The sequence below is a fragment of the Vigna umbellata genome, chromosome 4 (genome assembly GCF_029865625.1).
Source record: "Vigna umbellata cultivar VRB3 chromosome 4, Vumbellata_1.0, whole genome shotgun sequence".
Taxonomy (NCBI): domain Eukaryota; kingdom Viridiplantae; phylum Streptophyta; class Magnoliopsida; order Fabales; family Fabaceae; genus Vigna; species Vigna umbellata.
This window is the reverse complement of record NC_142168.1, coordinates 15,336,362-15,360,240: the sequence shown is the minus strand read 5'-3', so window position 1 is coordinate 15,360,240 and position 23,879 is coordinate 15,336,362. Positions and strand designations below refer to the sequence as shown.

The window sequence follows — 23,879 nt, the reverse complement described above, 5'->3', positions numbered from 1 at the left end:
TCCATATACTGGTTCTTCTGGCCAAGCTACCACATTATGGAATTCATCCATAGTCCACCTGTGTGCTGGAGGGGTATCATACATCCCCATTATCATCTCAGCCGTGGCCACCTGCCCTCTGTGGATGGACTGCAACTGAGCACCTATAAGAGACATATACATGTCCCTCATCTGGAATGGTTCTGCCTCATGAGTATCAGCAGAAGTCCTGCTCTGTGCTGGCCTTCTCTCTCTACGAGCCTGGCGTGGTGGCACTGGCTGGGCTGCCTCCTCACCTCCACAGTACTGTCTGTAATAGGCCTCATCTATAGCTTTTCTTGGCCTCTCAAATGGTGGAACAGAAGTGTCCACCCCAGCTAGCTTGCAAAGGTGAGTGATCAAAGAAGGATGTCCCAGTGGTGCTTTGTTGTTTGAGGTGTTAGCACACACACTAATCTCATCAGCTATCACCTGCCCAATATTAACATTCAAGTTTCTGAGAGCACAGTAGATGAAGAGTGCCCTGCTGAGAGTAATATCTGACACATGTGAACATGGCTGAATGTTGGCATGAGAAAATGCCATCCAATACTTTGCAAGAGGAGTCAAATCTGTCCTCCTAATATTAACCACTGAGCCAGATCTATTCCTTTGGAAGTGTCCTCCAGGTATGCACAATACTCTCTCAACATCCTCAAAGTCAGCACCTTCCTCCATGCTAAGAGCAAACTGGCATTGCTCACCAGCCCACACAGTATCCAGGAAGTTATTGATGGAGTCAGGATCATACTTGATAGCATGGCCTCTAACATAGCCCAAATAATTCTCAGCTGGATGATCACCAATCTTCTTTGCATTGGTGTAGAATTCCTTGACCACAGCTATGTTGGCAGGTGCTGGATAGGTGGCTAGTTTTCCCCAATCATTCCCTAACACTTGCTCTCCAAATTGAGGAGCAAAGTTAGGTATCATTCCAACCTTTCTCTCCATTAGAAGTCTCCTGTCCTGAACCACCCTAAAGTGCTTCTCATGTTTCCTAGAGAGGAACCTGCCATTATGGGGCTGCTCTGGTTCCTTTTCCTTTCTCTTGGTTGCCATGGTTTTCAATCTCTTTCCTGAAGAGGATGCCATTCCTGCATTCAAACACAAATCCAAAACCACAGAACATGATGTTCATCATTAGTAAACTCAGAACACAACTCCTTTCGAAGCTAAACCACCGCTGAGGGCCAGAATTTCCCCTCAGCGCCACCAGTGCCACATTCAAACACGCAATAAACCAGAAAAAAACAAATCTGGCAGAGTGCCGCTCAGCGGTAAATGCCGCTCAGCGGTGATCTGCAGATTTTTGCAAATCTCTTTTTAAAACAGTCCTAACTCCACCCAAATGCAATTTTCAGTTTTCCAGTTCATAATCAAGCAGTTTAATCGGTTCAAACATCAAATATATCATCAAATCATGCATAGAAACTAAAACCCCTAAGTATTCATGCTTTGACAATCACATTCAATTTCAAGAACCCTAGAATGAACAAAATGCATTTTACTTACTTGGGTGGAGATGCTAGATGATATGAGAATGCTTCCAAACTAGAATGCTCTCTTCCAACCCCAAACTTTGATAGCACACTAGTGTAAAAGTGAGTGGAAGAGAAATTTTCTAAAGAGGGAAGAGTAAAAAGATGTGGAAAACCTAGGAGAAGAGGTGTGGAAGTGTTTATGCAGAGAAGAACTTGAAAGAGTGTAAAAACGCGCAGCTTAGGGTTTAAAAATACCCCAATGGGCTCGGGTTCCGCTAAGGGGAACTTAAGCCCATCTGCGTTAGTACCGCTCAGCGGTAAATGCCGCTCAGCGGCACTTTCGTGATGTGCCCTTCTCCTTCTTTTCTTGACCTACGTGCCTTCCTAGCATACCCCTCATAGGTTCCCTGCAATTCAATGTTAAAAATGCTTATGCAAACCCTAACTAAAATAGACAAACAGAAAACAATCAATCAACTGGGTTGCCTCCCAGGTAGCGCTTGTTTAACGTCACGAGCCTGACCCAAAATCCACCAACACCCATCAGTAGGTGTTTCAAACTTACCAGCACCCATCAGTAGGTGCAAAATCTTCTCACCAACACCCATTAGTAGGTGTTACAAACTTAGTATCCTTCAGTAGATACTTAATCACCTAGCATCCTTCAGTAGATGCTAGATCCAACAAAATAATGTCCAGAATAATGTTCACAATTTAAAAGTTACAAAACCGAAATAAAACAAATCAAAAGTTTGTAAATCCACTGGGTTGCCTCCCAGCAAGCGCTTCTTTAACGTCACTAGCTTGACCCAGTAAAGCTCAGGTTCCTTCTTCTTTTTCTTCTTTCTACTGAACTTCTTCAGAAATTTGATCAAACCAGGAACCTGTTGCAATGTCTCAATCATAGGAACTTTAATCTCCAATTTCTTGAAGATTTCCATAAAGCACTTGAATTTCTTTTCCTTCCTATGATTCTTCTTTAGATGAGGATGTGATTTTTCATGTGATTTCTTCTTCTTTCCTCTCATCTTCTTTTTCTTCCTTTTTCTCTCCCTAAATTTTCTCTTTTTCTCTTCTTTTATTTTTTTCTTCCTTTCTCTTTTTCTCCTCAACTTCTTTATCTTCACACAAATTTTCTTTCTCTCTTCTCTCTCAACCACTTCTTTTTCTTTTTCTTCATCTTTATCTTCCTCACTCAACTCTTCTTTCTCTTTTCTCTCTACCCTTTCCTCATCTCCCTCTAATTTTTCCTCATCAAGAATCTTGTCACTTTCAGTGATAATGACTTGCCCTTCCTCCTTAAGGTTAACATCAGTATTAACATCATCATTTAATATCTGACTAATGTGACGAAGTTGCATCTCCATTCTTTTACATGATTCTTCAATGCTTTTCTGAGTAGAGTCAGAATTTTTCAAAAATCGTTGAAGGGTGTCCTCCAACCTATCCAAACTTCCTGATAGAAAGGGTTGTTGCTGCCATTGTTGTTGTGGTTGGTTCTCAAATTGTCCAGCAGCTTGCCAAAATTGGCTTTGATCCATGCTTGAGTGAGGTTCCCACCATTGGTTGAGATTACTTTGGTAGAATTGAGTGCCCCTATAGTTAAACTCTTGACCAAATTGCATTCTGCAGACATTAGGCACAAAACCCTAAAAACAATTGTTAGCACAAAAAGATATAGAAGAAAATAAAGATTGAAAAGATATAAGAAGATAAAAGATTTAGAAGATAGAATCAAATAAAATAGAATAAAACCCAATAAAGGTGAAGAGGTAGCCTGAGCATCCAAGATCCTCCTTCAAAGGGGTGAAAGAGAGAGTGTTTGCCTCGTTTCTGCCAAAGATCTTTAACTAAAGGACGTGCAAGCCCTTATATACTAATCTAGAGTTACAAAAGATTATAAAAGCCCAAGCCCAAAAAGTGCCGCTCAGCGCCATTTACCGCTCAGCGGTGGTTACGCGTCTTCTTTCTTCCCCTCAGCAGCCATTTGCCCCTCAGCGGTTCCAACGCCACCTCTTGAGTGCCGCTCAGCGGTAGTTTGCCGCTGAGCGGTGCCTTCGACTTCTCTTTTTGCACTCTTCCTTGTCTTTTCTAATGTCCTCTCTCTCATTCTTTACTTCTTTCACCAAATTCACCTCAAAACCTGCACAAAAACACTTAAATCACGCATAAACCTGTCCAGCTCTCTTATTTCTGAAAATATAAACAAAATGCATGATTTCAAGCTAGTTTCTAAGTCTAAAGGTTGCTTTTAGTATCACTTTTAAGCATGAAAATAACAGTTTTTCAACTGTTATCAATAGGGAATGCTTTTAAGGTGGAATTGACAATATTATATTATTCAATAAATTTTTTTTTCATCTCTTTCATAAGGTCGTTCTTAACTTTCAAAATCCCTCCCGAAAATAATAAGCATCACAGGCACATTCACAGGGTGCGAGCTTGTCCTTAAGGGATGTCGTGGATTTAAAACAAAACAGGAAATATAATGCCATCTTTGGGCTCAGCTAATTTTTTCACCCATACATGCATGCATTCATCATAGTGTAGGTATCATCATAGGAAAAGCATGGCACACCATTCATCGCCAACAAGAATTTGTAATTTCAATAGAATACAGTTCAAGGAAAATACATCAGTGACAAAATTCAGAATTTTCAAACAAAAAAAGAGACCAGTTTCTATCCTGGTACCTAAGCCCAGTTTCTATCCTGGCACCCAAGACCAGTTTCTATCCTGGCACCTAAGACCAGTTTCTATCCTGGTACCTAAGACCAGTTTCTATCCTGGCACCAAAGACCAGTTTCTATCCTGGCACCAAAGACCAGTTTCTATCCTGGCACCAAAGACCAGTTTCTATCCTGGCACCTAAGACCAGTTTCTATCCTGGTACCTAAGCCCAGTTTCTATCCTGGCACCTAAGACCAGTTTCTATCCTGGCACCTAAGACCAGTTTCTATCCTGGTACCTAAGACCAGTTTCTATCCTGGCACCAAAGACCAGTTTCTATCCTGGCACCAAAGACCAGTTTCTATCCTGGCACCAAAGACCAGTTTCTATCCTGGCACCTAAGACCAGTTTCTATCCTGGTACCTAAGCCCAGTTTCTATCCTGGCACCTAAGACCAGTTTCTATCCTGGTACCTAAGACCAGTTTCTATCCTGGCACCAAAGACCAGTTTCTATCCTGGCACCAAAGACCAGTTTCTATCCTGGCACCAAAGACCAGTTTCTATCCTGGCACCAAAGACCAGTTTCTATCCTGGCACCTAAGACCAGTTTCTATCCTGGCACCTAAGACCAGTTTCTATCCTGGTACCTAAGCCCAGTTTCTATCCTGGCACCAAAGCCCAGTTTCTATCCTGGCACCAAAGCCCAGTTTTCATCCTGGCACAAAAGGAGTTATACGAATTTTACGAGGTTTCTGCACTCACCATTTAATTTTACGAGGTTCCTGCCCTCATCATTCAAGTTATGCGAGGTTCCTGCCCTCACCATTTAATTTTACGAGGTTCCTGCCCTCACCATTTAATTTTACGAGGTTCCTGCCCTCATCATTCAAGTTATACGAGGTTCCTGCCCTCACCATTTAATTTTACGAGGTTCCTGCCCTCACCATTTAATTTTACGAGGTTCGTGCGCCTCACCATCAAATTTTACGAGGTTCTTGCCCTCACCATTTAATTTTACGAGGTTCGTGCACCTCACCATCAAGTTTTACGAGGTTCCTGCCCTCACCACTTAATTTTACGAGGTTCCTACGCCTCACCATCAAGTTATACGAACAAAGTTCATAGGGTATGACACACCCTCCACAAGTGTCACGGCTTTTTCAGCGAGCTCCACAAGGTTGCCACATGCTCTACCAGGTAAGCTTCGAGGTAACCTCTCTCCTTTTCTTTAGACCCGAACGAAATTAGCGTCTTTATCTTTATTTAGCTTTTACTGTGATAACACAAAAACTCTAAGGTTCATGTTATCCAGCAAAATCCAAATAAAGAGGGGCAGCTGTCAACACCCAATTTCGTCCGGGTAAGTAAATATTTAAAAATAATAAAAAAAATAAGATAATAATAATTAATGGTGGGTAAAAAGGGATAAAATAATGACTTTACTACAATATTTTTGAAATGTTAGTTTAATATGGTAAAAATTTGAATTAATATTATGCTAATAATTATAAACAATAAATTAAAATAGTATATTAACATAATTTGTTGCATCAGTTGCTTTTAAAGAGGAAATTATGATTTTCCGACAATAATGATAATCAATGTTTTGAATATTATTTATTTTGTTTTCTGGCAACCATGCAATTTCTTTCCCTGTTTTGTTTTACTGTCAATTAATTCACAATTAAGGCAAGATTTTCATAATATTACAATGTGTGTATATAAATACGCACTCTGCCATAGAGAAAGGGGAGGAAGAAAAAAATAGAGAGAGACACTATGGAATAATCGAGATAGAAAAGGTATAAGAGAGTATAGAGAAAAGTAATTTATCATGCTAGAGGAACTCTGCCAACAGAAATTACCAAAGAAGAATTAGAGAGTATTGAAAGCTGAAAAGGTACGTCATCTTCACGCCCTCTTTTTTTTCTTTTTGTTGCAATTTGAAGGTTTTTTCTAAAGGTTTTATTTTTTTTTATATACAAATGACGTTCTTTTAAAAATCATGATTTTTGAAGTATAGATACACGTCGACATATGGTCGGTTTCTTTCCTTTTTTTTCCCACCGTTCTTAAAAATAAAAAATACAAAATCTTTAAAATAAAAAAATATCAATCTTGTTAAACCAAATCTTTTTTCGTGTTCACTTTCCAAAAATCCAAATCAATCTATAATATTTTTTTAAACAAACTCACAAACCTTTTTCTAGATAAAGAACTACGTGATCCCTGATTGTCCATTAAATGGATGTACGTAGGACCAAGGTCAATCTTGTCGGGTTCATAAAACAAAAAATATATTTTTGTCTCTTAATAGTTTATTTATATTATTTTTTTTAGGGAAAATTAAACATTTAAAAAACCACTTCAATCTTTATACACTTAATTAAAGGTACTGCCTTTGGGCAGGCGCGATAGGGTGCTAACACCTTCCTTACGCGTAACCGATTCCCGAACCTGAAAATCTCTTTTCGCAGACCATGTCTTATTTTTTGGTTTTCCATAGTTTTTCCATAATAAATTATGGTGGCGACTCCACGAATCTTTTTCTCAAACCCGTTTGTTTTTCGGGTCGCCGTCCCGTCGCGATCCCGGTTGCGACACACATCTATGATAGCCCTGGCCGTTTTCATAAACGGTCTTCCAAGTATAAAAGGTATCTTCTCGGTTTCCATCTTCATCACCACAAAGTCTGCCAAGAACTGAAGTTTGCCAACACAAACTACAATGTCTTCTGCAATCCCACATGGCTCCTTTGAAGATCCATCAGCCATTACAAGATTAACCTTTACAGGTTTTATTTCAACATGGCCAATTTGCTCCAATAGAGAATAAGGCATCAAGTTAACACTTGAGCCTAAATCAAGGAGAGCTTTCTTTACCTTTTTCTTCCCTATAATGCAAGGGATAGAAAAACTGCCTGGATCTGCTGCTTTTGGTGGGAATGATTCTTTCTTAACAGTTAGACACTTTTCTTCCTCATCCTCTCTACGTCTTCTTTTTGTAGAGGTTCCTTCATCTGATTTGGTGTAAACTGCTATTTTCTGTAGAATTTGTTCCCAAGGAGCTTCATTATCAACCATTTTGAATAAATCTGTAAAATCCATTGGTTTCTCCTGATTTGTTAGAAAAGGAAAAGTGTCCATTCTTTCTTCTTCTCTTCTCTCTTCTGTTTCATCTTCTTCCAACTCAATGATCTCTTCATTTACACTCTTGACCACTTTGCACTCTTCTCTGGGGTTAACCTCAGTATTAGCCCCAAAGTTTCTGTTGGGTCTTTCTTCCAATTGCTTGATGATCTGACCCATCTGAATCTCCAAATTCTTTATAGCAGCTTCAGTGCTCTTTTGAGAAGATTCAGTTTTCTGGATGAATTGCTGAAGAGTTTCTTCCAACCTTGTTGATCTGTCATTAAGCATAGATAATTGTTGCCCCAAGGTTGGTTGCTGCTGCTGCTTATTATACTGATTAGCCTGCCCAGTTTGTCCTTGGCCAATGCTTGGATGTGGTTTCCAACCCTGATTATAATTCCCTTGACGGTATGGAAACTGATTAGCCATGAAGTTAACATCCTCCACGGCCTCCACTGGAAAAGCACACTGGCCATTTATGTGATCACCTCCACATAGTTCGCACAACTGGGTTTGTATCTGGGCAGCAGACTTCAACTCTTTAGGTAATTGAGCCAAAGTTTTTGTCAGAGTCTCTAGCTGTTGAGTTAGAATTTTATTCTGTGCTAGCAGAGCATCATGCGTTTGTAATTGTAGAACCCCTTTCTGTGGCATAGGAGCTCCTCTTTCATTGTGCAGCTCATTATCACTTGTAGCCATATTTTCAATGATTTCAGTTGCTTCCTCTGGAGTCTTCCATTTGATATTGCCTCCAGCTGAGGCATCTAGCATCATCTTGGTTTGTGAACCAAGCCCTCCAAGGAAAGTTAGGACTACTTCTTGATCTTCAAAGCCATGCGTGGGAGTTTTACGTAACAAGCTTTTATACCTATCCCATGCATGTCCAAGTGATTCTTCCATGCCCTGCTTGAATGAAGATATCTCTTGCTTTCCCTTAGTCACTTTAGATTGTGGGAAGTATTTATTCAAAAACTTTGCAACCACTGCTTCCCACTCCGTGAAACTTTCTTCTGGAAAAGAGTTCAACCAAAGCTTAGCATTGCCTCCCAATGAGAAAGGAAACAAGCTAAGTTTGATAGCTTCGTCTGGCACCCCATTAATCTTGACCGTGTTACAGATCTCATTAAATGTTGTAAGGTGCTCATATGGGCTTTCATGTGATAACCCATTAAATTGATTACTCTTTACCAGTTGAATTAATGCTGGTTTGACCTCCATGTTGGCTGCATTGACTCTAGGTCGAGCTATGCTATTGAAGTGCTGAGGTCCAGCAAGATTAGTGTAATCTGCAAGAGTCCTTCTAGCATTATTATTGTTCTCCATACTCCCTGTGCTATGAACAGAACCTTGTGGTGATGATTGTAGGAGAGTTTCAGGAGAAGGGAAAAGTTCTCTGGACGTTCTGATTCTTCTCCTCCTTCTACTCTCGTCTAGCCCTTCAAGTAGTGGTTCTGTTGTTTTCTTACTTCTAGTTCGAATTGCCTCCTGCATGCACAAGAAAACAAAACCCTAGAAAAGATTTGTTAGCACAAAAAGATATAGAAGAAAATAAAGATTGAAAAGATATAAGAAGATAAGAGATTTAGAAGATAGAATCAAATCAAATAAAATAAAACCTAATCTAAAAAATAAAATCTAATCTAAAAGATAAAATAAAATAAAATCTAACCTAACCTAAAAGATAGAATAAGAATAAAATAAAATCTAACCTAAAAAGATAAAAAGATAAAATCTAATAAAATAAAATAAAATCTAATCTAAAAAAAATAAAATAAAATCAAATAAAAACCGAAAAATAAAATAAAAAAAACAGAAAATAAAAACAGAAAACAGAAAAACAGAAAACAGAAAAAATAAAATAAAATCAAATAAAATACAAACTGAAAAATAAAAACAGAAAAATAAAATAAAATAAAATAAAAATTCGAAATTTAAAATAAAATAAAAAAAAATAAGTCAAAGATAATCAATAATCACACAAATTAACCAGTTAAACCACGAGTCCCCGGCAGCGGCGCAAAAAACTTGATGGACAAATTTGTAAGCACCAAAATATGATGTCACAAACTTGTTTCACAATCGGCAAGTATGACCGAATCGTTTCAAGTAATAAACTTGGTAAGACCAAGTATCGTTCTCCTAAAGGACTCACGGCCTAGTTTAGTTATGTGATTTGTTGATTAGCTAAGACTTAAGAACACAATAATTGAAGTTTAATATGCAAAGACGAAAATTAAATATGTATGCATGAATTGATCAATGACAAAGACAAAAGATAAACACTTTCAAGGAAATATATGAATGAATATGTTGTTGGGGGTCAATTTCATCTCATCCACTCTCATATATTTTAGGAATTCAACATTCAAATCATCATTGTTAATGCCACTCTCTAATGTACCATTCTAGATGGCTTCTCCCTAATCAAATAGTTCATACAATTCCTAGCATTCCTAATGATTAGTTCATGAGTGCAGGAGCTTAAAGGCAACCAATATAATATTGTCAGTATAATATTGGGAGAAATTCCCCGGATCTAGATTTCCCCGTACGTGTCCGTATCAACAAAACCAATAATCATGCATTAGAATGAGTTAAACAATGCAAGCATTGAGCAAAGAGGAAAAACCCTAACTAATGATGAAAGAAAGCATATGTCTTAATTCAAAGATGTACTCAACAAATCCATATATGAGAGCTTCAAGAGATTACTTTGATTCCCCAACAAACATACAAGGTTTAGTTCACCATATTCATGGTGAACCTAGATGAATTACAATGAAAGTATGAAAGAATAAACCCAATAAAGGTGAAGAGGTAGCCTGAGCATCCAAGATCCTCCTTCAAAGGGGTGAAAGAGAGAGTGTTTGCCTCGTTTCTGCCAAAGATCTCTAACTAAAGGACGTGCAAGCCCTTATATACTAATCTAGAGTTACAAAAGATTACAAAAGCCCAAGCCCAAAAAGTGCCGCTCAGCGCCATTTACCGCTCAGCGGTGGTTACGCGTCTTCTTTCTTCCCCTCAGCGGCCATTTGCCCCTCAGCGGTTCCAACGCCACCTCTTGAGTGCCGCTCAGCGGTAGTTTGCCGCTGAGCGGTGCCTTCGACTTCTCCTTTTTGCACTCTTTCTTGTCTTTTCTAATGTCCTCTCTCTTATTCTTCACTTCTTTCACCAAATTCACCTCAAAACCTGCACAAGAACACTTAAATCAAGCATAAACCTGTCCAGCTCTCTTATTTCTGAAAATATAAACAAAAGGCATGATTTCAAGCTAGTTTCTAAGTCTAAAGGTTGCTTTTAGTATCAACTTTAAGCATGAAAATAACAGTTTTTCAACTGTTATCACAACCCCAAACTTAGAACTTTGCTTGTCCTCAAGCAAATAAAATGTAACTCCATCTCCAACCAATTCATATGATGGTTCACTCATTCAAAATCCTCTTTTCAAGATAAGTAATAACTTCACTCAAACTTAAGACCAAGAGTTCAATCAAGATGTGCACATGCTTTAGTGTTCACAAAGTCATTTAAATTCCAACAAATGTTATTTTTCATGAATGATCAATCAATTAAGCATGGATGTTCATGTGCTTATGGAATATTTCCTCACTAGGTAAAGTGTTTCACTCAACACACAAGTGTATAAGAGGTAAAGTGTTTCACTCATTCACTCCACTATCACAATGTCACATGAATCAACTTTGCCTTTCATTTAACCACAATCAAATACATTCACAAGCATGCATCATCACAAGGACTTTTCAATGGCTTATAATGTGGCTGGGCTAACAAGAAAATTGGTTTTTCTGGATCACAAAATCCTTGAGTTAAGAGAATCATAACAACACAATCTTCTTATTCATTCCCAACTTTCTTTTGCCTTTGCTTTTGCATTTGCATTGAGCTTTGCTTCTTTTTCTTTTCTTTTCTTTGCATATTCTTACTTTTTAGCTCTTAGCTCAATGCTTTTTCCTTTTTCATGTTTCCCTAATAACCCCAAACTTGAACATTTAACAATACCACACAAGATCTTCTACTTAACTCAAGGTAAAGATTTTCAATCAAGGGTGTTCAGTGTATATTTAAGGCTAAGGGTTCAAAGGTCTTGGGTGATGATGCTCGTTCAAAGATTTTCAACTGTTATCATTGCACCCAGTGCCTTGGGTGATGATGCTCGTTCAGTCCCTGTGTTTCCTACCCACTAGACGATATATGTGTGGCTGGTTAGAATCTTATCCATCCAGGCCTTCTTCGGGAGGTGTTGGAGGACCTCATCATCCCGCACGCGTTCCATATTGGTGGCGTAAGAACCATCCTCGTGACGCACGTGTTGGAACGGTTCTTTCGGATGCGGTGCACTACATTAACTCGGGTTTAGCGACCTGGGGACCAAAAGAATCAGTTGCGTACCTCGATTGAGACCTTGCGTTTGAAATTATTGTGAGCAACATCGTTCTTCACAACCCGTCTTGGGGAGTGCATAGCGGAATGCGTGACAAGCTTTGTGGAACTGGGAAGTAAGGCAACCCTTTTGGTGTGAGAACTACCAACCCGCTGAGGGGGCGAGTTGGAAAGAAGGAAAGCTTAGGAACGCCACAAAGGAAACCGTGTACTGTCCACGTGCGGGGGGTGTGAGAAAGATTTGTTGACAAATCGTGAGAATTGCTTGGTGGAGATCTAGACATGCTTTGTGGAACTTGAAAGTAAGGCAACCCCTTTGGCGTGCGGACTACCAACTCACTGAGGGGGCGAGTCGGAAAGCAGGAAAGCCTAGCGTGTCTTGAAGGATAACCGTAGTAATTCTAGAGCTAATACATGCAACAAACCCTGACTTCTGGAAGGGATGCATTTATTAGATAAAAGGTCGACGCAGGCCCTGCCTGTTGCTTTGATGATTCCTGATAACTCATCGGATCGCACGACCCTTGTGTCGGCGATGCATCATTCAAATTTCTGCCCTATCAACTTTCGATGGTAGGATAGTGGCCTACCATGGTGGTGATGAGTGACGGAGAATTAGGGTTCGATTCCGGAGAGGGAGCCTGAGAAATGGCTACCACATCCAAGGAAGGTAGCAGGCGCCCAAATTACCCAATCCTAACACGGGGAGGTAGTGACAATAAATAACAATACCGGGCTCATTGAGTCTGGTAATTGGAATGAGTACAATCTAAATCCCTTAATAAGGATCCATTGGAGGACAAGTCTGGTGCCAACAACCGCGGTAATTCCAGCTCCAATAGCGTATATTTAAGTTGTTGCAGTTAAAAAGCTCGTAGTTGGACCTTGGGTTGGGTCGATCGATCTCCCTCTGGTGTGCACTGTTCTGCTCGTCCCTTCTGTCGGCGATGTGCTTGATGACAAATTTATGAACACCGAAAAACGGTGCCAAAAACTTGTTTAACCCTTGGCAAGTGTGACCGAATCGTATCAAGTAATAAACTCGGTAAGACCAAGTACTGTTCTCCCAAAGGACTCACGACCTAGTTAGTTATATGATTTCTTGATTAGTTAAGACTTGTGAACAAATTCTTGAGGTTTCAAATGCAAAAGACAATAAGTAAACATGTATGCATGAGTTTGATCAATGGAAAAGAGAAACACAAACAAACACTTGAAATGAATTATATGGATGAGTATGTTGTTGGGGAAATCAATTTCATCTTATCCACTCTCATATATTTTAGGAATCCATCATTCTTTTCATCAATGTTAATGCCACTCCTAAATTACCTTAAACCCGATGTCTCGGCGAAGAAAGCCTATCCTTAATTATGAGTTCATACAATTCCTAGCATCCCTAATAATTAATTCTGAAGCACATAAGCTTAAAGGCAACCAACCCTCATATCCCTATGTCTAGGCAATACTGCTTTTGGGAGAATTTCCCCGGATCTAGATTTTACTGTATGTGTCCATATCAATAAAACCAATAATCATGACATCGAATGAGTTAAACAATGCATGCTTTCAGCAAGGAGAAAAAACCCTAACTAAAGATGAAAGAAAGCATGTATCATAGATATGATGTTTAAACACAAAATTCCATATATGAGAGCTTCAAAAGATTACATTGATTCCCTAACAACAATACAAAGTTTAGTTCACCATATTCATGGTGAAACTAGATGAAATACAATGAAATAGTGAAAGATAGAACCCTAGAAAGATGAGTAGGTAGCCTTAGCATCCAAAATCTTCCTCCAAGGGGTGGAAAGGTGTGTGTTTGCTTCGTACTCTGCCAAAGATACAAAGCATAGGAAGTCCTAAAGCTTATATGCTATTCGAAATATTACAGAAAAGTGGGCCTAAGCCCAAAAAAATGGCGCTCAGCGGTAAATTACCACTCAACGGTAAGTGCGTGTGTTGAATTCTTCCCCTTAGCTGCACTTTCACCCCTCAGCGGAACCAACAGGTGTTCATTAGTGCCACTCAACGGTAAACTGGCGTTGAGCGGTACTTGCGGCTTCTCTTCTTTTGCACTTTTTGAGTTCTTTTCTGATTCCATCTGTATTCTTCTTCACTTCTTTCATCAAATTCACCTTAAAACCTGCATAAAACACTGAAATCAAGCATAAACCTGTCCAACTCTCTTATTTCTAAAAATATGAACAAAAGCATGATTCCAAGCTAGTTTCTAAGTGTTAAAGATTGCTTTTAGTATCAATTTTAAGCATGAAAATAACAGTTTTTCAACTGTTATCACAACCCCAAACTTAGAACTTTGCTTGTCCTCAAGCAAACAAGATGTAACTCAATATTCTACCAATCAATACAATGGTTCACTCCATTCAAAAATCCTCCTTTCAAGATAAGTAAGTACTTAATTAAGCTCATGACAAAAACTTCAATCAAGACATGCACATGCTTTAGTGTTCACACAATCGCCTAATATCCAACAAATGCTCCTTTTCATGAAAGATCAATCAACTAAGCATGGATGTTCATGTGCTCATGGAATCTTTCCTCACTATATAAAGTGTTTCACTCAAACACACAAGTGTATGAGAGGTAATCACTCATTCACTCTACTATCACAATGTCACATGAATTGACTTTGCCTTTCATTTAACCATAATCAAATACATTCACGAGCATGCATCATCACAAGGACTTTTCAATGGCTTATAATGTGGCTGGGCTAACAAGAAAATTGGTTTTTCTAGATCACAAAAGCCTTGAGTTAAGAGAATCATATAAACACAATCATTCTTACTTATTCCCAACTTTCCTTTGCATTGAGCTTTGCTTTTTCTTCTCTTTTCTTTCTCTTTTTCTTTTTCTTTTCACATACTTAGTTCGTAGCTCTTAGCTCAATGCTTTCGATTTCCCTTTCATAACTTCCCAACAACCCCAAACTAAACTTGAACATTTGTCAATACCACAAAATATTTTCTACTTAACTCAAGGTAAAGCTTTTCACAAGGGGTTTTCAAATTATGTTCAAGGCTAAAGGTTCAAAGGATAGAATAGATAGTGCTCTCTTTTATGGGCTAAAATAATGAATTTAGCTAATAAAAGGGTTACCAACAAATGGCCTTCATGATATGATGCAAACAAGCAATTGATTTAATCATAGAAAACCTGGGCAAAATCATTGATGCTTTCAAAGTAATAGCATTCAATCACAAAAAATCTGGAGCTCAAAACCTCACATATAAGCTAATTCACCTTTCACATATACACATCCTGCTTAGTATCATAATCACAATCACAACATCATGCATTTGTTCACAAAGCTTGTGAATCACCTATATAAGCATATAATGTGCACATCTCAACATCAATCAATATCAAAGCATCATCAGGCATTACTTATCAAACAACAATCATAAGCAAACCATCATAACAGACAAAGTTTCCAATTGAGTACATCAAACTCTATTCTAAAAATAGAAGCAAATAAATTCAGAAATATAAAACCAAACAAAAGCATAAAATAAATCCTGCTCTAGTGCTGATAACATCCATCAGTAAATGCTATCTCAGCTCCTCATCAGTCTGTGTTGTCATCTGTATCCTCCTCCTCTTCCTCATCTTCAGCATCCTCAAATGCGTCATTCTCAGCATCATCAATATCATCTTCATCCTTCTCCATAGCTGAAGCTTCAGCTGCTCCAACTCTACTGCCTTGGGCTTGATCCTCTGGCCAAGCTACCACATTATGAAACTCATCCATAGTCCACCTGTGTGCTGGAGGTGTATCATACATTCCAACAGTCATCTCAGCAGTGGCCATCTGTGAATAGACTGCAACTGTGCACCTATAAGAGACATATACATGTCCCTCTTTGGAAAGGCTCTGCTTCATGTGTCTCTGCAGATGCCTGACTCTGTGCTTGTCTTCTTTCTCTGTGAGTACGGCGTGGTGGAACTGGTTGAGCTACCTCCTCACCTCCACAATATTGTCTATAATAGGCCTCATCAATTGCTTTCTGATAACAGTTGAAAAACTGTTATTTTCATGCTTAAAATTGATACTAAAAGCAACCTTTATACTTAGAAACTAGCTTGAAATCATGCCTTTCTTCATATTTTTAGAAATAAGAGAGCTGGACAGGTTTATGCTTGATTTTAGTGTTTTTGTGCAGGTTTTAAGGTGAATTTGGTGAAAGAAGTGAAGAAGGAGAGAGATGAAATCAGAAAAGACATCAAAAAGTGCAAAAGGAGAAGCCGAAGTCACCGCTCAGCGGCAGTTTACCGCTGAGCGGCACTCAGGCATTCACGGGAGATCCGCTGAGGGGCAAAATGGCCGCTGAGGGGAGAAAACAAGACACGCACTTACCGCTGAGCGGTAATTTACCGCTGAGCGACACTTTAATGGGCTTGGACCTAAGTTTTTGTAATTTACGAATGATATTTAAGCTTTAGGGTTTCCTAGGGTTAGGTATCTTTGGCTGGAACGAAGCAAACACTCTCTTTTCCACCCCTTTGAAGGAGGATCTTGGATGCTGAGGCTTCGTCTTCACCTTTTTAGGGTTTATTCTCTCATTCTTTCATTGTAATTCATCTAGGTTCACCATGAATATGGTGAACTAAACTCTGTATGTTTGTTGGGGAATCAATGTAATCTTGTGAAACTCTCATATATGGAATCTGTTTTTACATCTTTTAATTAAGACTTATGCTTTCTTTTCATCATTAGTTAGGGTTTTTCCTCTTTGCTTAATGCTTGCATTGTTTAACTCATTCGATGCATGATTATTGGTTTTGTCGATACGGGCACGTACGGGGAAGTCTAGATCCGGGGAATTTCTCCCAATATGATATTGGTTGTCGTTAAGCTCCTGCACTTATGAACTGATCATTAGGAATGCTAGGAATTGTATGAACTCGTGATTAGGGAGAAGCCTTCTAGAAAGGTACTTTAGAGAGTGGCATTAACAATGATGATTTGAATGTTGAATTCCTAAAATATATGAGAGTGGATAAGATGAAATTGACCCCCAACAACATATTCATACATTAATATCATTGAAAGTGTTTATCTTTTGCTTTTTGCCATTGATCAAAACTTCATGCATACATGTTTATTTTCTGTCTAGCATATTAAACTCCAAATATTTTATCTGTAAGTCTTAGCTAATTAAGAAATCACATAACTAAACTAGGCCGTGAGTCCTTTGGGAAGAACGATACTTGGTCTTACCAAGTTTATTACTTGAACGATTCGGTCATACTTGCCGATTGAAAAACAAGTTTGTGACATCATAAATTAGTGTTCATAAATTTGTCCATCACTTTCCTTGGCCTCTCAAATGGTGGAGCAGAAGTATCCACCCCAGCTATCTTGCACAGATATGTGATCAAAGAAGGATGTCCTAAGGGTGCTTTGCTGTTTATTTTGTTAGCACACACCCGTATCTCATTAGTTATTACCTGTCCAATATTGACGTTCAAATTCTTGATCGCACAGTAAAGGAGGAGTGCCCTGCTAAGAGTGATGTCTGAAACATGAGAACATGGCTGAATGTTGGCATGAGAAAATGCCATCCAATACTTTGCAAGAGGATTCAAGTCAGTCCTCCTAATGTTCACCACAGAACCAGTTCTGTTCCTTTGAAAATGTTATCCAGGTGCACATAGAACACTCTCCACATCATCAAAATCAATGCCTTCTTCCATACATAGAGCAAATTGGCACTGCTCACCAGCCCATACAGTACCCAAGAAGTTGTTGATAGAGTCAGGATGATACCTAATAGTGTCGCCTCTGACATAGCCTAGGTAATCCTCAGTCGGATAATCACCAATCTTCCTTGCATTGGTGTAAAATTCTTTCACCACAACTATATTGGTTGGTGTAGAGTATGTGGCTAGCTTCCCCCAATTCCTTCCCAACAGTTGCTCTCCAAATTGAGGAGAAAAGTTAGGTATCATTCCAACTTTCCTCTCCATAAGGATAACACCACAGGATTCTGAGCCTATTGTGTTAGCCTTCGGGATCGGAGTAATGATTAACAGGGACAGTCGGGGGCATTCGTATTTCATAGTCAGAGGTGAAATTCTGGGATTTATGAAAGACGAACAACTGCGAAAACATTTGCCAAGGATCGTTGGGGGTTCAAAGACGATAAGATACCGTCCTAGTCTCAACCCTAAACGATGCCGACCAAGGATCAGCGGATGTTGCTTTTAGGACTCCGTTGGCACCTTATGAGAAATCAAAGTCTTTGGATTCTGGGGGGAGTATGGTCTCAAGGCTGAAACTTAAAGGAATTGACGGAAGGGCACCACAAGGAGTGGAGCCTGCGGCTTAATTTGACTCAACACGGGGAAACTTACCAGGTCCCGACATAGAAAGGATTGATAGAGTGAGAGCTCTTTCTTGATTCTATGGGTGGTGGTGCATGGCCGTTCTTAGTTGGTGGACCGATTTGTCTGGTTAATTCCGTTAACGAACGAGACGTGAGCCTGCTAAATAGCTATGTGGAGGTAACCCTCCACGACCAACTTCTTAGAGGGACTATGGCCGCTTAGGCCACGGAAGTTTGAGGCAATAACAGGTCTGTGATGCCCTTAGATGTTCTGGGTCGCACGCGCGCTACACTGATGTATTCAACGAGTCTATAGCCTTGGCCAACAGGCCCGGGTATTTGAAATTTCATCGTGATGGGGATAGATCATTGCATTTGTTGGTCATCAACGAGGAATTCCTAGTAAGCGCAAGTCATCAGCTCACGTTAACTACGTCCCTGCCTTTTGTACACACCGCCCGTCACTCCTACCGATTGAATGGTCCGGTGAAGTGTTCGGATTGCGGCGACGTGGGTGGTTCGCTGCCTGCGACGTGGTGAGAAGTCCACTGACCCTTATCATTTAGAGGAAGGAGAAGTCGTAACAAGGTTTCCGTAGGTGAACCTGCGGAAGGATCATTTCGATGCCTAATTCAATCTGACCAGCGAACACGTCCAAACACCCGAAGCGTCGGGAGAGGGGCGGTCGCAACGGACCTCACCTCTCTAGGCAAAACCCATGAAAATGCGCATCCGGCCGAATACTGGCCTCCCGCGAGACACCCATTGTGGTTGGTCAAAAACCAAGGTAACGTCGGGGTCCCCCTACGAGAAACGGTGGATGAGGAAACGCTAGAGACCAATCGCGGAGACTCGACAATCCAATCGATCCGCCCTACTGTGTTCTTGCCAAAAAGGAACGATGCTCTTAACGAGACCTCAAGTAAAGCGGGGCTACCCGCTGAGTTTAATCATATCAATAAGCGGAGGAAAAGAAACTAACAAGGATTCCTTTAGTAACGACAAGCGAACCAGGAGTAGCCTACCATGAGAATCGTTCGTCTGACTTGGGTATAGGGGCGAAAGACTAATCGAACCGTCTAGTAGCTGGTTCCCTCCGAAGTTTCCCTCAGGATAGTTGGAGCCGGTGGGCGAGTTCTATCGAGTAAAGCCAATGATTAGAGGCATCGGGGGCACAACGCCCTTGACCTATTCTCAAACTTTAAATAGGTAGGATGGTGCAACTGCTTTGTTGAGCCATGCCACAGAATCGAGAGCTCCAAGGGGGCCATTTTCGGTAAGCAGAACTGGCGAAGTGGGATGAACCGGAAGTTGGGTTACGGTGCCCAACTACGCGCCAACCTAGACCCTACAAAGGGTGTTGGTCGATTAAGACAGCAGGACGATGGTCATGGAAGTCGAAATTCGCTAAGGAGTGTATAACAACTCACCTGGCGACTCAACTAGCCCTGAAAATGGATGGCGCTAAAGCGCGCGACCTATACCCGACCGTTGGGGATAGGACCAAGCCCCGATCATTAGGAGGGCGCGACGGTCGCTGCAAAACCCAGGGCGTGAGCTCGGGTGAGCGGTCGTCGGTGCAGATTGATAACAGTTGAAAAACTGTTATTTTCATGCTTGAAATTGATACTAAAAGCAACCTTTAACACTTAGAAACTAGCTTGAAATCATGCTTTTACTCATATTTTCAGAAATAAGAGAGCTGAACAGGTTTATGCTTGATTTCAGTGTTTTTGTGCAGGTTTTAAGGTGAATTTGGTAAAAGAAGTGAAGAAGGAGAGAGATGAAATCAGAAAAGACATCAAAAGGTGAAAAAGGAGAAGCCGCAACTGCCGCTCAGCGGCAGTTTATCGCTGAGCGGCACTCAGAAGCTCACGGGGGATCCGCTGAGGGGCAAAATGGCCGCTAAGGGGAAGAAACCAACTCACGCATTTACCGCTGAGCGGTACTTTACCGCTGAGTGGCACACTTATGGGCTTGGGCCAAAATTTTCTGTAATTTTAGAATAGTATATAAGCTTTAGGACGTCCTAGGGTTTGTATCTTTGGTAGAAACGAAGCAAACACTCTCTCTTCCACCCCTTTGAAGGAGGATCTGGGATGCTCAGGCTACCTCTTCACCTTTCTAGGGTTTTATCTTTCATTCTTTCATTATTATTCATCTAGTTTCACCATGAATATGGTGAACTAAACCTTGTATTGTTGTTGGGGAATCAATGTAGTCTTGTGAAACTCTCATATATGGAATTTGTGTTTAAACATCTTATTTGAGATACATGCTTTCTTTCATCTTTAGTTAGGGTTTTTCCTCTTTGCTCAATGCTTGCTTTGTTTAACTCATTCAATGCATGATTATTGATTTTGTCGATACGGGAACGTACGGGGAAGTCTAGATCCGGGGAATTTCTCCCAATAGTATATTGGTTGCCGTTAAGCTCCTGCACTAAAAGAACTAATTATTAGGAATGCTAGGAATCGTATGAACTCGTAATTAGGGATAAGCCTTCTTGCAAGGTAATTTAGAGAGTGGCATTAACAATGATGAAAAGAATGTTGAATTCCTAAAGTATATGAGAGTGGATAAGATGAAATTGATAACCCCAACAACATACTCATCCATATATTCCATTGAAGTGTTTGTGTTTTGTTTTAGCCATTGATCAAATTCATGCATACATGTTTATTTTCTGTTTTGCATATTAAACTCCACTTATTTCGTTCTTAAGTCTTAAATAATCAACGAATCACATAACTAAACTAGGCCGTGAGTCCTTTGGGAGAACGATACTTGGTCTTACCGAGTTTATTACTTGAAACGATTCGGTCACACTTGCCGATTGTTCAACAAGTTTGTGGCGCCGTTTTTCGGTGTTCATAAATTTGTCATCACAGATCTTGGTGGTAGTAGCAATGTGATTTGTGCCAGTGCTCTGATTTCAAAGTGAAGAAATTAAACAAAACGCGGGTAAACGGCGGGAGTAACTATGACTCTCTTAAGGTAGCCAAATGCCTCATCATCTAATTAGTGACGCGCATGAATGGAAGAATGTGATTCCCACTGTCCCTGTCTACTATCCAGCGAAACCACAGCCAAGGGAACGGGCTTGGCAGAATCAGCGCGGAAAGAAGACCCCGTTGAGCTTGACTCTACACTAGTAAAAGAGAAGCCTTTTAACGGGCTATATATGCCTCGGTTTTACTGAAACCGAAGCATATAAAAGCGCGGTGGCATTTTTGTAGTTTTAGACAACTTATATACCTCGGGTATCAGTAGAACCGAAGCAGAAAAGCTTTCCAACATCTATTACACGCCAACTGAGGCATATAACCCCTATATGTTTTTAAATTTTAATTATTTTTCGAAACTTTAGGCACCGGGTATCTTGAAACCCAGTCAGTATGCCTCTGTTACATCAGGTAAATATTAACCCGAGGCAGTATACTCATACATATTACCCTTCTCACTCTTCGTCTTCTTCTCTCTTCTCTCTCGCTCAAATCTCAAAGCCACCACTCCGCCGCTCCATCGCTCCGCCGCCACCACTCCGTTGCTTTGCTTTCACGGTACCCTTCTCACTCTTCCTCTTCTTCTCTCTTCTCTCTCGCTCAAATCTCAAAGCCACCACTCCGCCTCTACGTCGCCACCACTCCGTTGCTCCACCATCGCCACCTCTCCTTCAACGCCGCCGCTTCATTTTCGCTGGCGAAAGCCATGGCTACATCCCACCCCACAACCCCAACCCCACCACCAATCGCCACCCAACCGGACGCGATCTCACTCCACCAGCGGACGCGATCTCAGATCTAGTGTTGTTCGTGGACCGCCTGGTGCACTCGGTCTGCCGCTGGCCTAGCACCTGGTGCAGCCCCCTTCCGAGCCCTCAACCCCCGTGGATGAAGCTATTGCAGGACCGTCCGCTTCGAAGGCCGAGGATGGCAGCGTCAATGAGGATGACGACCAGGTTCTAGCAATTGAAAAGGTGATTTCTTTGTACTGGGAAATGGGGGCCGAGGATGGCAGTGTCAATGAGGATTTTCTTTCATTTTTTTCCATTTTTTATGCTGCTTTTATTTGCTCTGTGATGTATCCTTGCGCTGATTTTCTGATTTTTGGTTTTATCTGCTCTGTGATGTATCCTTACTCTGATTTTCTGATTTTTGGAGTTGGTTTATGTTTTGGAATTATAACTACAAGAATGTCAATTAAAATGCTTGAGTTGGAATTCCATCCGGATACATGGCTGTTGTATTAAAGGATTGAGGAAAAGACCCAGTAATATAGAAAATGGTTAAGTAGTTTTCTGAAATTTTTTTTTTTTATTGAATTTTCTAAGATACTGACTCGGTTCAAAAGAGAACCTAGGAGAAAACCGATCCCTTTTTGACCCGGTTCAGAACCGAGGCATTAAACTTATCCTTTTTACCTCGCCTATATATGCTTCGGTTGTAGAACTGGTGAGTATAAGCGAAACTAACCGATGCCATTTTCGTTCATTGCACTAGTGCTAGTCCGACTTTGTGAAATGACTTGAGAGGTGTAGGATAAGTGGAAGCTGGAAACGGCGAAAGTGAAATACCACTACTTTTAACGTTATTTTACTTATTTCGTGAATCGGAAGCGGGGCGCTGCCCCTCTTTTTGGTCCCAAGGTCGGTCGGTCGATCCGGGCGGAAGACATTGTCAGGTGGGGAGTTTGGCTGGGGCGACACATCTATTAAAAGATAACGCAGGTGTCCTAAGATGAGCTCAACAAGAACAGAAATCTCGTATGGAACAAAAGGGTGAAAGCTCGTTTGATTCTAATTCCCAGTACGAATACGAACCGTGAAAGCATGGGCTATCGATCCTTTAGTCCTTCGGAATTTGAAGCTAGAGGTGTTAGAAAAGTTACCACAAGGATAACTGGCTTATGGCAGCCAAGCGTTCATAGCGACGTTGCTTTTTGATCCTTCGATGTCAGCTCTTCCTATCATTTTGAAGCAGAACTCACCGAGTGTTGGATTGTTCACCCACCAATAGGGAATGTGAGCTAGGTTTACCCTACTGATGACAGTGTTGCAATAGTAATTCAACCTAGTACGAGAGGAACCGTTGATTCGCACAATTGGTCATCAGGCTTGGTTGAAAAGCCAGTGGCGCAAAACTACCGTGCATTGGATTATGACTGAATGCCTCTAAGTCAGAATCCGGGCTAGAAGCGATGTGTGTGTCTGTCGTTTGTTTGCCGACCAGTAGTAGGGGAATTTGCCCCCAGAGGCACGTGCCGTTAGTGAACCTCGTAAGGTGAATAAGCCTTATGAGACGCCTTGAAGCGCAATTCCCATCAAGCAACGTGTAGAATCCTTTGCAAAGCGACGGGGTATTGGAAGTGGCACAGTGGCCCTGTTTCCACGATCCATTGAGTTTCAGCCCTTGACGCTTTGATTCGTCCCTTCCCTACATCTTAAACAAAATTCTAATCACTTTTTCTTTTCTAAGCTGCTCTAAAAAATTTTATATGTTTTTTTGCGTACGAGGCTGCAAATAATTTGTCAAAGGCCAAAGACTATATACTTGTGCCAAGTTATGGGTAATTTTCAAAGTCGTGGTTTTTAGGGTTTGATGGTTGGAATGCCCTCTTTATATCACCAAAAGACTACTGTAAAAATCTTGGTGCAAGAAATTTTTCATTTTGGTGGGTTTTGAAGCTAGCCAAGTTTGGTGGTGAAACTTGGCTAAGTTTGTGGTGCATGGTGCCAAGTTTTGGGAAATTTTCAAAGTGTTGGTTTTTAGGGTTTGATGGTTGGAATGCCCTCTTTATATCACCAAAAGGCTACTGTAAA

At 40.5% G+C, this 23,879-nt stretch overlaps 2 pseudogenes; both read left to right on the top strand.

Annotated features, from left to right (window-relative positions):
- Positions 1-17,464: 17,464 nt before the first annotated feature.
- LOC148199334 (18S ribosomal RNA) lies at positions 17,465-18,679 on the top strand (annotated as a pseudogene).
- A 292-nt stretch (positions 18,680-18,971) lies between these two features.
- On the top strand, positions 18,972-23,486 carry LOC148199333 (25S ribosomal RNA; annotated as a pseudogene).
- The last annotated feature ends 393 nt before the right edge of the window (positions 23,487-23,879 follow it).